Source organism: Lynx canadensis, chromosome F1 (genome assembly GCF_007474595.2).
Source record: "Lynx canadensis isolate LIC74 chromosome F1, mLynCan4.pri.v2, whole genome shotgun sequence".
Taxonomy (NCBI): domain Eukaryota; kingdom Metazoa; phylum Chordata; class Mammalia; order Carnivora; family Felidae; genus Lynx; species Lynx canadensis.
Genome location: NC_044319.2, coordinates 15,288,395 through 15,300,919, shown reverse-complemented (window position 1 = coordinate 15,300,919; position 12,525 = coordinate 15,288,395). Strand labels below are relative to the sequence as shown.

Here is a 12,525-nt window from a genome sequence, read left to right as displayed (position 1 = left end):
GGTGTGCTGTTTTGAAGGGCCACATGCATCCCAATGTTTACAGCAGCACTATCAACAATAGCCAAAGTATGGAAAGAGCCCAAATGTCCATCAACAGATGAATGGATAGAAGATGTGGTATATATACACAATGGAATATTACTTGGCGATCAAAAAGAATGAAATCTTGCCATTTGCAACTATGTGGATAGAACTGGACTGCATTATGCTCAGAGAAATTTTTCAGTCAGAAAAGACAAATATCATATGATTTCACTCATATGTGGCATTTAAGATACAAAACAGATGAACGTAAGGGAAGGGAAGCAAAAATAATATAAAAACAGGGAGGGGGACAAAACATAAGAGACTCTTAAATATAGAGAACTGAGGGTTGCTGGAGGGGTTTTGGGTGGGGAGATGGGCTAAGTGGACAAGGGGCATTGAGGAGGGCACTTGTTGGGATGAGCACTGGGTGTTATATGTAGGGGATGAATCACTGGATTCTACTCCTGAAATCATTATTGTATTATATGCTAACTAACTTGGATGTAAATTAAAAAAAAAAAAAAGCACAGCAAAGGAAATCATTAACTAAATGAAAAGGCAACCTACCTATCGGGAGAAATATTTATTTTATCATCCTGTTTAGCTATTGCAGCGTGGTGGGAGGAAATGTTTAAGTACTTGCTAGGCCTTTCTGCCAGAGTCAGGCAAACAACTTCTGAGGTGCAGCTTTGATCTTGAGAGCCCTCATTTGTTAAGGCACAGGCTTTGAAATGGGAAATTGGGAAAGACTTTAGAGAAAAGGTGTTTATTTCATGGTTATATATGGGTATGGGTCTTTACAGAACTGAATCTGTGTTATCAGTCAGGCTAATAGGATTGGGGAGAAGCCAAGGTTAGTGGTTATGTAGTTAGTATCTATGGCTGCTGGTCTGTGTGGTCATCATAGCTGGAGTGGAGTGGACAGTATGATAAAGGAATCATTGACTCTGGTTAAATGGTCTGACCCATGTTTTCAGATCAACGAGCTCCCCATCAAATGTGCTCTGGATACTCATGTACAGAGAATGAGTTATAAGGTTAACTTACTACATTATAAGGATAATAGTGAGGAGAGAGGGCAAGGTGATCAGATGGTTAAGGAAGGCAGCAGAGGCAGTGATCTGAGCTTTGTAAGATGGAAAAAGCAAGTCCTTGAATTTTCCTTTTTAAAAATAACTCTGAGGGGGTGCCTGGGTGGCTCGGTTGGTTAAGCATCTGACCAAGGCTCACGTCATGATCTCGTGGTTTGTGGGTTCGAGCCCGCATTGGGCTCTGGGCTGACAGCTCAGAGCCTGGAGCTTGCTTGGGATTCTGTGTCTCCCTCTCTCTCTGCTCTTCCCCACTCACACTCTCTCTGTCTCTCGAAAATGAATAAACGTTAAAAAAAATTAAAAATAACTCTGAGACTGTGAATGGAATTTGCTTATGTTTATATGTTTCCTTAAACTATGAACTTCTTGAGAATAGGTTCTGTTTTATTTATTTATTAATTTTTAAATTTTAGTGTTTATTTATTTTTGAGAGAGAGGGAGAGATGGAACGTGAGCAGAGGAGGGGCAGAGAGAGAGAGAGAGGGAGACACAGAATCCTTAGCAGGCTCCAGGCTCTGAGCTGTCAGCACAGAGCCTGATGTGGGGCTCAAACTCATAAACTGTGAGATCATGATCTGAACTGAAGTCAGACGCTCAACTGATTGAGCCACCCAGGTTCCCCACGGTTCTGTGTTTTAATAAATCTTTTTATCCCAAACAACTAACACAGTGCCTATTGAATAATGTTTGCTGAAACAACCAAATTCTTGGGATCAGGACATGCACATCTTTTGGCAAGTCCTTATTCGGCCTACTCATGTTTTCACCCCACCTATCTACAGTGTGAATTATTCTTACTTATGTGTGCCAGGTACTATGCATAACGGTGTGATGGAAGGAACTGCTTTGGAGTTACCACACCTGAGTCCCAGAGCTGCTTCTAAGTAGCTATGAGGCCTTGGACAAGTCACTTAAATTCTCTTGGTTTTTGCTTTTTAATTTATGAAATGAGGTTTTCGGACTACATCACGGGGGGAAATACCTGGGGAGCAGCATACTGTCAACCTTTCCTCCTACACCTATAACAGGGATGACGTCTTCACATAGCCACTGCCAGGGAGCCAGAAGTGACACTGAAATAAGATCTATTTCCTCTCCCTGAACAAGATCATCTCAAAGGTCGGTGGCCTAGGCTGTGAAAACACAAACACAGCTAAAACTCAACTAGCCTCATCATGGGTTATTGGATACCCAGAGTCAATTGATTCCCTTTCTTTTTCATATATTTTCTCCACCCCCCTCCAGTTTTTTCCTAGACCTATTAACTTGGCTAGTTAGTATTTCCTATTTCCATGCCTTTCCTTTGAAGTGAGCAGTTAGGGGCAAAAAGAGACATAGAAGACCTGAAAGGTCTCCCACGTCATTTGTCAATTAGGTATGAATGAGAGCTGCCCACACAGAAGTTCTGCCACCATGGCCAAGACTCCAAGCATGACCAGACTGTACTTGTGCTGATAATTTGTACTTACACTTACTCCTGTAGCCACCTGTAGCCACACCTGTAGTTACATCGACCCCAACACCTATACCTACACCTATGTCTATAACTATACCGACACATACCCTATACTTACACTTACATTTGAAAGCTCATGCCCTCCCCCCCCCTTCCTAGTATACAGAGAACACTGCAACAAGCTATACTGTTTGTTGCCAGACTCCTCAGCCAGGAAGAATTCTCTCAAAAACAACTGGCAATGACACATGTGAAACATCTTACTGAGAGTAGGTGCAAAACATTAAAGACATACAGCTTGGACCATGAAAAGGCTGCGAGACAAGGATGTGAACTACTGGAAAGAATATAATGTGAAAAACAAAACAAACTCAAAACAATAACAACAACAACAACAACAACAACAACAACAACAACATGGAGAGACATAAGTTGCTCACCAGGAGCAAAGTCCAGTGCTAGGCAAACCTCAGAATACTCAAATAATCAAATTGTCTATAATATGTGATTTCTGGAATGCATGAAAAGTGACAGGCCGATTTTCTAGTAAGACAATCGTTCCTTTTCAGAATCTGCCCAGACTTGTTAAAACCTAGCTCTTTCAACGATCTTTGGGTAAGATTTTCCAAAGAAGAGATCATCTTCCTGATTATTCTAATAGCTCGCCTCATCAGAGTGGAATTTTGGATTACTTCATTTCATAAGCACAGGTCAGAGAATAAGCCTCTTGAGAACTGAGTTCCTCACTGGAAACTCTTGGTGGAGACACAGACAGACAGGCAGGGCTCTGGAATGGGCTATCTTCCCTGAAGAGTTAACACATCCCTCTCCTTCCATATTTGCCCTCACATAAGCCCGTTTTATTTTCCACACACGACGTATTGATAGCTGAAATTGTTTTATCTTTTCTTTTCCCTTTGGGATGGCTCCCCTGTGGATGATGGATGAGTGGGGTGCTGACCTTTAAAGTTGCAGGCTCATTTCTTTGGCCCACAGGGGAATATACACCAATTTTTGAATCTGAATGTTTTTAGGCAGAAACTCTCCAGCTCGACATAATCACCACTCCTTCCTGTCTCACATTTGCTTCTTCACACATATGCGTTCTCTGCCTTATGCAGTAAGGCAAGAGAGTGTGGGAACTGTGGCTTCCATACAGTGGGTCTCCTGAGGGACCTATAACTTCACAGAGTGGGGACCTCATACGCGCATCAGCATGTACAATGGCAAATGTTCAACAAGTATGTGTTCACTGGGGTATAAAGTGAGAGGTTTTATTTTTGGCTCCTTCCAACTTGTAGGTCAAGGAGGGGGCATCTTACCCATCTCATACTTTCACTTTCTCACCTGTAGGAGAATTGAATGAGGTAGTATGTAGAACTGAGAAGGAACTGGAAGGTAGAGTCCCTGTGAAGATTCTTTTAAGACCCCTGATCAGTACTCACCAGACAACGAAGAACTTCCTTGTAGGCCAGCTTTCCAGAGGACAGAGCTGCCCCCTTAGATGGGGAGCAAAGCTTTATCAGTCTCAATATTGTAATGCCCCTCTCCATGAAAGATGAAGTCATGAAGAATGATGTGGCCAGTTTTATCCTTTTTGGTTGTTGTTGTTTTGCAGAGGGGATTTGCTGACTGCTTCATGGTGTCATAGCTACAAGCCCATCCCAATGGTACTTTAAAACCGTTTAAAATTTTTTTTCTAGTTGGTAGAAATACATTTGTTTTTTTTTTTTGTATATTGGTCTAAATTCATTAGGAATTCTAACTGGACATCTAGTTTCTTTTGGATTTTTCCAAACATAATTTTTGACTAATGGCTGTTTTAAAAATGCCTTTTATTTCTTTTTATTGGTTTATTTCATTGGCTACTATCTCTAATATGATGTTGAGTTGAAATGCTGAATGGGTATCTTTGCCTCATTTCCAGTCTTAGGGGCAAAGCTTTCAATATTTCCCTCTAAGTTATACTTGCTACAGGATTTTTGTTAAGTATTCTTAATTACATTTAGGAAGTTCTTTCTAGTTTTAAAACATTTTTTAAAAAATCATGAATGAGTGTTGAATTTTATCACATGCTTTTTATGGATTCATTGATATTATCATGCTAGTTGTGAATATTAAACGTTGTGTTCGTAGAATAAATTCAACTTGTTGATAATGCATTATTTTTTATATGTCTCAATTCATTTTGGTCACATATTGTTTAGAGTTTTTGAATTGATATTCATGAAAAGATTGTAATTACTCCCTCTCCCCCTTGTGATATCCTTACCTCGTTTTTGGTAATAAGATTATGCTGACTTTATAAAATCAGTTGAGAAGTGTTTTTGTTTTTTCCAATTCTCTGTAAGGGTTTGAGTATATTAGTATTATTTCTTCCTTAAATATTTGGAAGAATTTATTAGTGTAGGTGTGTAGACCTGAAGATTTCTTTGTGGAGATGTTTTAAATTATAGATTCAATTTATTTAAATATATACAGTAAAACCTTGGTTAATTCATTCTGGAAATATGCTTGTAATCCAAAGCACTTGCATATCAAAGAAAATTTCCCCATAAGAAATAATGGAGGCACACTTGGGTGGTTCAGTTGGTTAAGCATCCGACTTCAGCTCAGGTCATGGTCTCATGGCTCATGAGTTTGAGTTCTGCATCGGGCTCTGGGCTGACAGCTCAGAGCCTGGAGCCTGCTTCAGATTCTGTGTTCCCTCTCTCTCTGCCCCTTCCCTGCTTGTACTCTCTCTCTCTCACAAATAAATAAATTTTAAAAAAATAATGGAAACTCAGATGATTCGTTCCACAACCCAAAAATATTCATGTAAAAATGATTACAACACTGTAATATAATACAAAATAATAAAGAAAATACAAAATATAAAGAAAAATAAATAACCTGCACTTACCTTTGAAAACCTTCAAGGCTGGTGTGAGGGAGACAAGAGAGAGGAGGGTTATTGTGTAAGATGACTTTCACTATCACTAACGTATGTTGACTACAGTAAAGTATTAATAAACTCTTGTCCTATACTGTATTTAATGTAACTGGCAATAAGGCAGCAGAGGAAAGGGTCTATGTCTGCAGGCAGCCTGACCTAGAATGAAGCAAAGTATCCCTAAGGTTACTCTTGTATGGAAAAGCAAAGGACTGTCCATAGGTTCTTTGAAGTGACAAAAAATACACCAATGCCAGCTGTGGGCACCTTCCAATGTTCTGAAAAATCACTGATTTCTGCCAAACACCACAGCCTGGGAACAAGCATCCGAGCATGGGAAATGATCACCCATAATCCTGCAATGAGAGAGAGAGGGAGAGAGAACCATTGGCTCAGTTGTGGTCATCTGACAGTTGGTGTCACGTCCTACTCGTATTGCAAGATATTGCTTGTTTATAAAGTTAAAATGTATTAGAAATGTTTGCTCATCTTGGGGAACACTTGTACAACAAGTTACTCACAATCCAAGGTTTTACTGTATTACTATTCAGATTTTCTATTTTATTTTGTTTCAGTTTTGATATTTTGCATTTTTCTAAGACTTGTCTTTGTTCTTTTTCTTTTTCTCTTTCTTTCTTTCTTTCGAGAGAGGGAGCAGGGGAGGGGCAGAGGAAGAGAGAATCTTAAGTAGGCTTTTGCCCAGCACAGAGCCCGATGCAGGACTTGATCTCACCACTGTGAGATCATGACCTGAGCTGAAATCAAGAGTTGAACACTAAACTGACTGAGCCACCCAGGCGCCCCTGCCCTTCTTTAAACAAAAAAAAAAAAAAAATTGGAGTATGTAGTTGACAAACAATGTTACATTAGTTTCAGGTGAATAAATAATGATTCTACAAGTGTATACCTTATGCTATGCTCACCACAAGTGTAGCTATAATCTCTTATCATACAATGCTATTACAATATCATTGACTATATTCCTTATGCTGTATCTTTTATTCCTGTGATTTCTTTATTTCATAACTGGAAGCCTGTTTCTCTTACTCCCCTTCACTCATTTTGCCCATCCCCCCACCCCCTCCTCTCTGGCAACCAGCAGTGTGTTCTCTGTATTTATAGGAGACTTGACATTTTCATCCAAATTTTCAAATTCATTTCCATAACATTGTTCCTAACATCTCCTTATGATAATGTTTGTAGGATTTGTAGTGCTGTCTATTCTTCATGCTTGATACTAATAATTTGTGCCTTGTTTCTTTATTGTTCTTGATAGGGTTATATAAATTTTATTAAAATTGTCAAAGAACTAGCTTTTGGCTTTGTTGATTTTTCTCTATTGTGCATTTATCTTTCTCTATTGTATGTTTATATTTGTTGATCTTTGTTTTTATCTTCATTATTTCACTCTTTAACTTGATACAGGTTTGGTATGCCTTTGTTTTCCTAGCTTTTCAAAATAGGTACTTAGATTACTGATCTTTTGTCATTCTTCTTTTCTATGTATTTGAAGCTATGTTTCAATCTAAGGACTCCTTTAGCTGCACCCCCCAAATTTAAGAATCATTGCCTAAGACTCGGTCTCAAGTTTATGCCAGTGATGAGTGGTTTTTAACTGGGGTGATTTTACTGCCCCCACCCCCTGCCCTCAGGAACGTTTGGCAGTGTCTGGAGACAGTTTTGGTTGTCACATCTAGGGGAGGGGAGCTACCAGCATCTAGTGAGTAGAGGTGAGGGCTGTTGCTCAAAATTCTACAATATACAGGACAGCTCCTCATAACAAAGAATTATGTGGCTCAGAATGTCAATAGTGCTGAGGTTGAGAAACCTTGTGGGTTTAGATCTACTTATTACCCATAAATGTACTTGCCCCCCTTACCCCCAACCCCATAATGCCCTCCACATGGCTTGTTTCTTTACTACTTTAGGATTCCCAAGATGCTACCCCTAATCACACTATACATGTAGTTCTGCATCATGCTATATAATCTCTACTGTTGTATTTTCCCTCATAGCACATTATGCATGTTATCATATGATGTATTATAAATACCATGTATGGCCATACATATGGAATGTTTATTTCTTCTTGCTTGCCTCCCCCATTAGAATAGAAAACTCCTGTCTATTTTGCTCACTGTCCTTTTCCCAATATCTAGAATAACGCTCAATGGTTGAATGAGTTAATATCTGTTGCATGGCTGATGCATTGTTGCATCTGAATTAGCATTATTTCCAGTTTGAGGTAAATAAGGCAGATGTTGTGTTAGGGGAAATACAAATGTAAACAAGAAAATATTGAATTATCCCTGGTGCAAGAAGGGAGACTCCTCCTCCCCCTTTCCTTAGAATATTTACTTAAAGAAAACTGTAATTTTGAGTTCTTTCTTTGCCTGTTTGAGATGTCTATAAACCTTTGTAAAAGGTAAATAAGCCTCTAGACAGTTTTTTAAAAATGTTTATTTATTTTTAGAGACAGTGTGCAAGCAGGGAAGGGGCAGAGAGACAGAGACAGAGACAGAGACAGAGAATCCCAAGCAGGCTCCATGCTGCCAGTGCAGAGCCTGATGCAGGGCTTGAACTCATGAGCTGTGAAATCATGACCTGAGCTGAAACCAAGAATCAGACGCTTAACCAATTGAGCCACCCAGTTGCCTCTAGCCAGTTTTGTAAGTGGGGATCTTTTTCAAGGACTTGGGAGCCATCCTTTTGAAATGTAATTGAGGAAGATAGCACCTCTATTTCCCAGTCTCTGGGAATAGGGAGGAGCCCAACTTTGGTAGTGTGTGACCCCAAGTTGCTATTTTCCTTCTTGTCTCAAGTAAATAAGCAATGTATATTTCCTTTGGATAAAGGCACATTAGTAAACACGGTGATTTTATCAGGTAAATTTGGGAGGAACTACACGCGGCAAATGGTGTCGTCAAATGCTCTTCCTTGAGGACTAGTTATTGTTTGTCTTGAGAACAATGAAACGGGTTGTATCTGCTTGACTATAGAAAAGGATGAGATTTCTTTTCTACCTTGCGATCTCTTCAGTGGATTATCTGTGATGTGGATCACCTTCTGGTTTAATGTTTACTCAGTAAGAGGGCTGTTTTTCTCTGGTACTTTTGTGGTGAGTTTTTCGGTTGGCAGGACACCCATGGTCTCTGGCTATGTCGGGGAGGTGGGTTTGTAATTTAAAAGATGCTCCTCTGCATTTGTTCTTATTGAAACCAGCACCCTGTCCTCACCTTTCTGTCTCCCTTGGTACTTGTCTCAGGCACATCAGTGCTTCTGAATCTGAGGGAGACCATGTTCCATCAATTCCCTTCTCCCACACCATCTAGGAGCTTCTGTAATTGTCTGGAGAGTGTATGCAAACTCAATTTCAAGGTAGGGAATGAACAGTTTAACACACAAATGGACTCTTCTTTCACTCCTTCTAGTAGATGTGTTTTAGATGGCTCCTTAGTGGGAGCGGGACAGAAACCAGAGGGATTTTTCTTTTCTTTAAAAAAATTTGTTTTTAATGTTTTTTATTTTTGAGGGAGAGACACACACAGAGCACAAGCAGGGGAGGGGCAGAGAGAGAGGGAAACAGAGAATCCGAAGCAGGCTCCAGGCTCCAAGTGTCAGCACAGAGACTGATGTGGGGCTCCAACCCATGAGCTGTGAGATCATGACCTGAGCTGAAATTGGATGCTTAACGGACTGAGCCACCCAGGTGCCCCTGATTTTTTATTTTCTTAGGGGAGGTGGTCATCATGGTTGGTACTGTGGTCCAGCGATCCACAGTGGGGTGTGCGGGTATTTTTTTCTACAATCTGCTCCTTTCTGAGGACTCGTGTTTTTTCTGTGGATAGGACACATAATCTGATTTAAGATGTTTAAACAACTCTCTTCCTGAATGGTTGAAAGAGTGAAAGAGTGAAAGAGTGAAAGAGTAAGTGTCCTACAGCTGCACAGAGTTGAGATGGAGGTGAGAGGGCCAGAGGGAGGTGAAAGGTTGTGGCTTTGAGCTAGATTACTCCTGGTGGGGGGTAGAGTTAGGTGGGGGCTCATGAGGGGTGGATATGGCTTCATCTTATGTCCTCAAGAAGGTGAACCACCACAAGGCTTCCTCATTCCTTCACTCTCTTTTTCTTCCAGGCCTACCCATTTTCTCTCATCAGTCCTCCCTTAGGTCGGTCCTCCCTTAGGTCCTCCTCACCTGAAGTCCCTGGCCCTTGCCCTCAGGGTCACTCTTGCTCTTCCTTCAACATAATGAAACAACATGTTCAGACCCTTCCTAGGCTTCACAACTCGGGCATCTCAGGCACCAGTCAGTTAACACTGGGGTCTTCCTCTGCTGGGACTGCTTGATGATTTCCCTGGGGCGAGGGTCACTGGCGATGGTAGCTGCTTTAACTTTGGTTCTCTCTCTCTCTGTTGGCAACGCTAAAGCCAGTTTTTCTCCCAGAGAACTTGATGACAAACACACTTCTCTACTGGAGTAATTTTTTCCAGAAAAATTTTGGTCTGTTCTGTGTGAAGTATGTGTGTTCTTCACGAGACCCTACTTCTCATGAAAACAAAACAAAACTGATCCCGGTGTTGTTATGTTACAGGCACATTTTTTTTCTTCTCACCTAATTTTCATTACAAGGTATTTCTGGATTAACTGAGATTGCTTCTGCCTAGCTTTTTGGATCAAAGAGCTCTATATTCAAATAGTGCCTCTTTTGGGGCGCCTGGGTGGGCTCGGGTTGGTTGAGTGTCCTGCTCTTGGTTTCAGCTCAGGTCATGATCTCACAGTTTGTGAGTTTGAGCCCCGCATTGGACTTGTGCAGACGGTGAGGAGCCTGCTTAGAATTCTAATTCTGTCTCCCTCTCTCTCTCCTCTTCCCCTGCTCTCTCTCTCTCTCAAAATAAATAAAAACAAAAAAATAACGTCTTTCTCTGACCCCAAATTTCTCCTATGACAGATGTGGTTGAAATTTCAGCTACCATATAAATATTCAGTATTGGAAAATATACTTGCAGTGTGAGAGGCAGAAATGTTCCAATGAGAGAGATTACCCCAACTTTTTGAACAGATCTTTTTTCTATATATAGCTTTGCCAATGATTTGATGAAAACACCCTGTGATTGTGATAAGTCCTAAGTAAATGTTGAAAATATGTACAGAACTTTCAAAACTATTTTTATTTTGTGTAAGTGGAATATAAAGTAATTCAATATCCATTGTCTTCCTTCCTGTCTTCTCATAATACATTTGGTCTCCAGATGTTGAGGTGAGATATTTTTTTTAATGGAAAGTAAAGGAGTCAGTGTGGGTTAACATAGGGAAGATATTAATGCATGCCTGAAACTGAGGCTAATGCGAATTTAAATTCCTGGGACCCCTGATGCAACCCTGCCTTATGTTGAACTTGGGACTGAGAGAGAAGGAAGCCCAGTGATGTTAAAGCACCAAGTATTCCAAGGGAGAACTGTAGATGTTTTCCCACATTTTATCCTATTACATTTTCTTGACAACCTTGCCAGGTAGGTTTTCTCTTCTCTCTCTCTCTCTCTCTCTCTCTCTCTCTCTCTCTCTCGCAAATGAAGAGAGTCAAGCTTAGAGAGTTTAGGTAGTTTTCTCAGGCTTCCAGATATTTAGGTGCAAAACCCAAGAACACTTGACTTAGAAGCCCTTGAACTGTCCCACACCTGAAAGTCCTGCATGCCCAGTTCTATAGTCGTACCCTACAATGTTACTTCAGGACAAAGGTACTAGGGACTTGCTTCTTTATGGTTTCATACCAACATGCCTTTGAGGCCAGAGATCATGACATATCTAGCTTTTTCTTACCAGCTCTGAGCATAAGGAAAGACATTTAGGAAAAGCTCAATATAAGGCTATTAAAATAATGAAAGAAGGGGCACCTGGGTGGCTCAGTCGGTTAGGGGTCTCACTCTTGATTTCGGCTCAGGTCATGATCTCACAGTCATGAGATTGAACCCCACATCAGGCTCCACGCCCGGCATGGACCCTGCTTAAGATTCTCTCTTCTCTCTGTCTCTGCCTCTTCCTGACGTGCATGCGTGTGCATTCGTGCTCTCTCTCTCTCAAAAATAAATAAATAAATAAATAAATAAATAAACAAATAAATAAAATGGATGAATGAATTAGACATGGCTATCCTAAAAAACCTTTCCAAAAGAGCTCTTCTTTTACGAATTTCCATTTCTTGGGGCTAAGCCTGGCTGGCTCAGTTGGAGGAATGTGCAACTCTTGATGTGGGGGCTGTAAGTTAGAGCCCCACACGTGATAAAGAGATTACTTAAATAAATAAAACTTTTAAAAGTTCTATTTTTCTTAAGCCTTGCAGTTTTAGAACCTATGAGATCACTTGAGGAACTCTTTTTCCATGCCCACTTTAACATTCATAAAATTATCAGATATTTCATTTTACATTTACAATGTCTCTAACACCTGTTTCCTCCTCTTTATTCCCATTGCCATCACCTCTATTCCAGCTAGCCTCAGGAAGTAGAGAACTATCTTCTCTCCTTCCATTCACTCTCTCTGTTTTACTCTGTTTCATCCATCCATCCATCCATCCATCATCCATTTTTTCATTTCTTCAACAAATGTTTTGTGAGTTCTTACTAAGGACACAATAAACAGACTATCCCAAAACAGTGTGATAAATGCTCAAGAAAGGATTGTTTAGGGTGCTATAAGAATACAGAAAAGGGTCACTCTTACCCAATTCAGGGAGGACAATTCAGAGAATTCTTCTTGGAGGAGGTGTCTATGTGAGCTGAGCCTTGAAGAATCAGTTGAGTTAGAAAGAAGAAGAGAATGGGGAAGTGCAAAATAATAACCATAGGGTCCCTCCCCTGTTGCCTCATCATTTATTTGCCCTTGTTTCGATTTTTCTCCATAGAAGTTTGTAATATCTGGCATACCATGTAGTTTAGCTGCCATATCTCTTCTCAGAGTTATCCAATGACTTTCCTTCTCGCCCTCAGTAAAAGCCAAAATAATCACAGTGGTTGCCCAAACT

At 40.4% G+C, this 12,525-nt stretch overlaps 1 protein-coding gene across 1 annotated transcript in view; it reads left to right on the top strand.

The window, feature by feature from the left end:
• LOC115504921 (60S ribosomal protein L7a-like) overlaps window positions 1–12,525 on the top strand; it is a 122,672-nt gene that overhangs the window by 87,386 nt on the left and 22,761 nt on the right.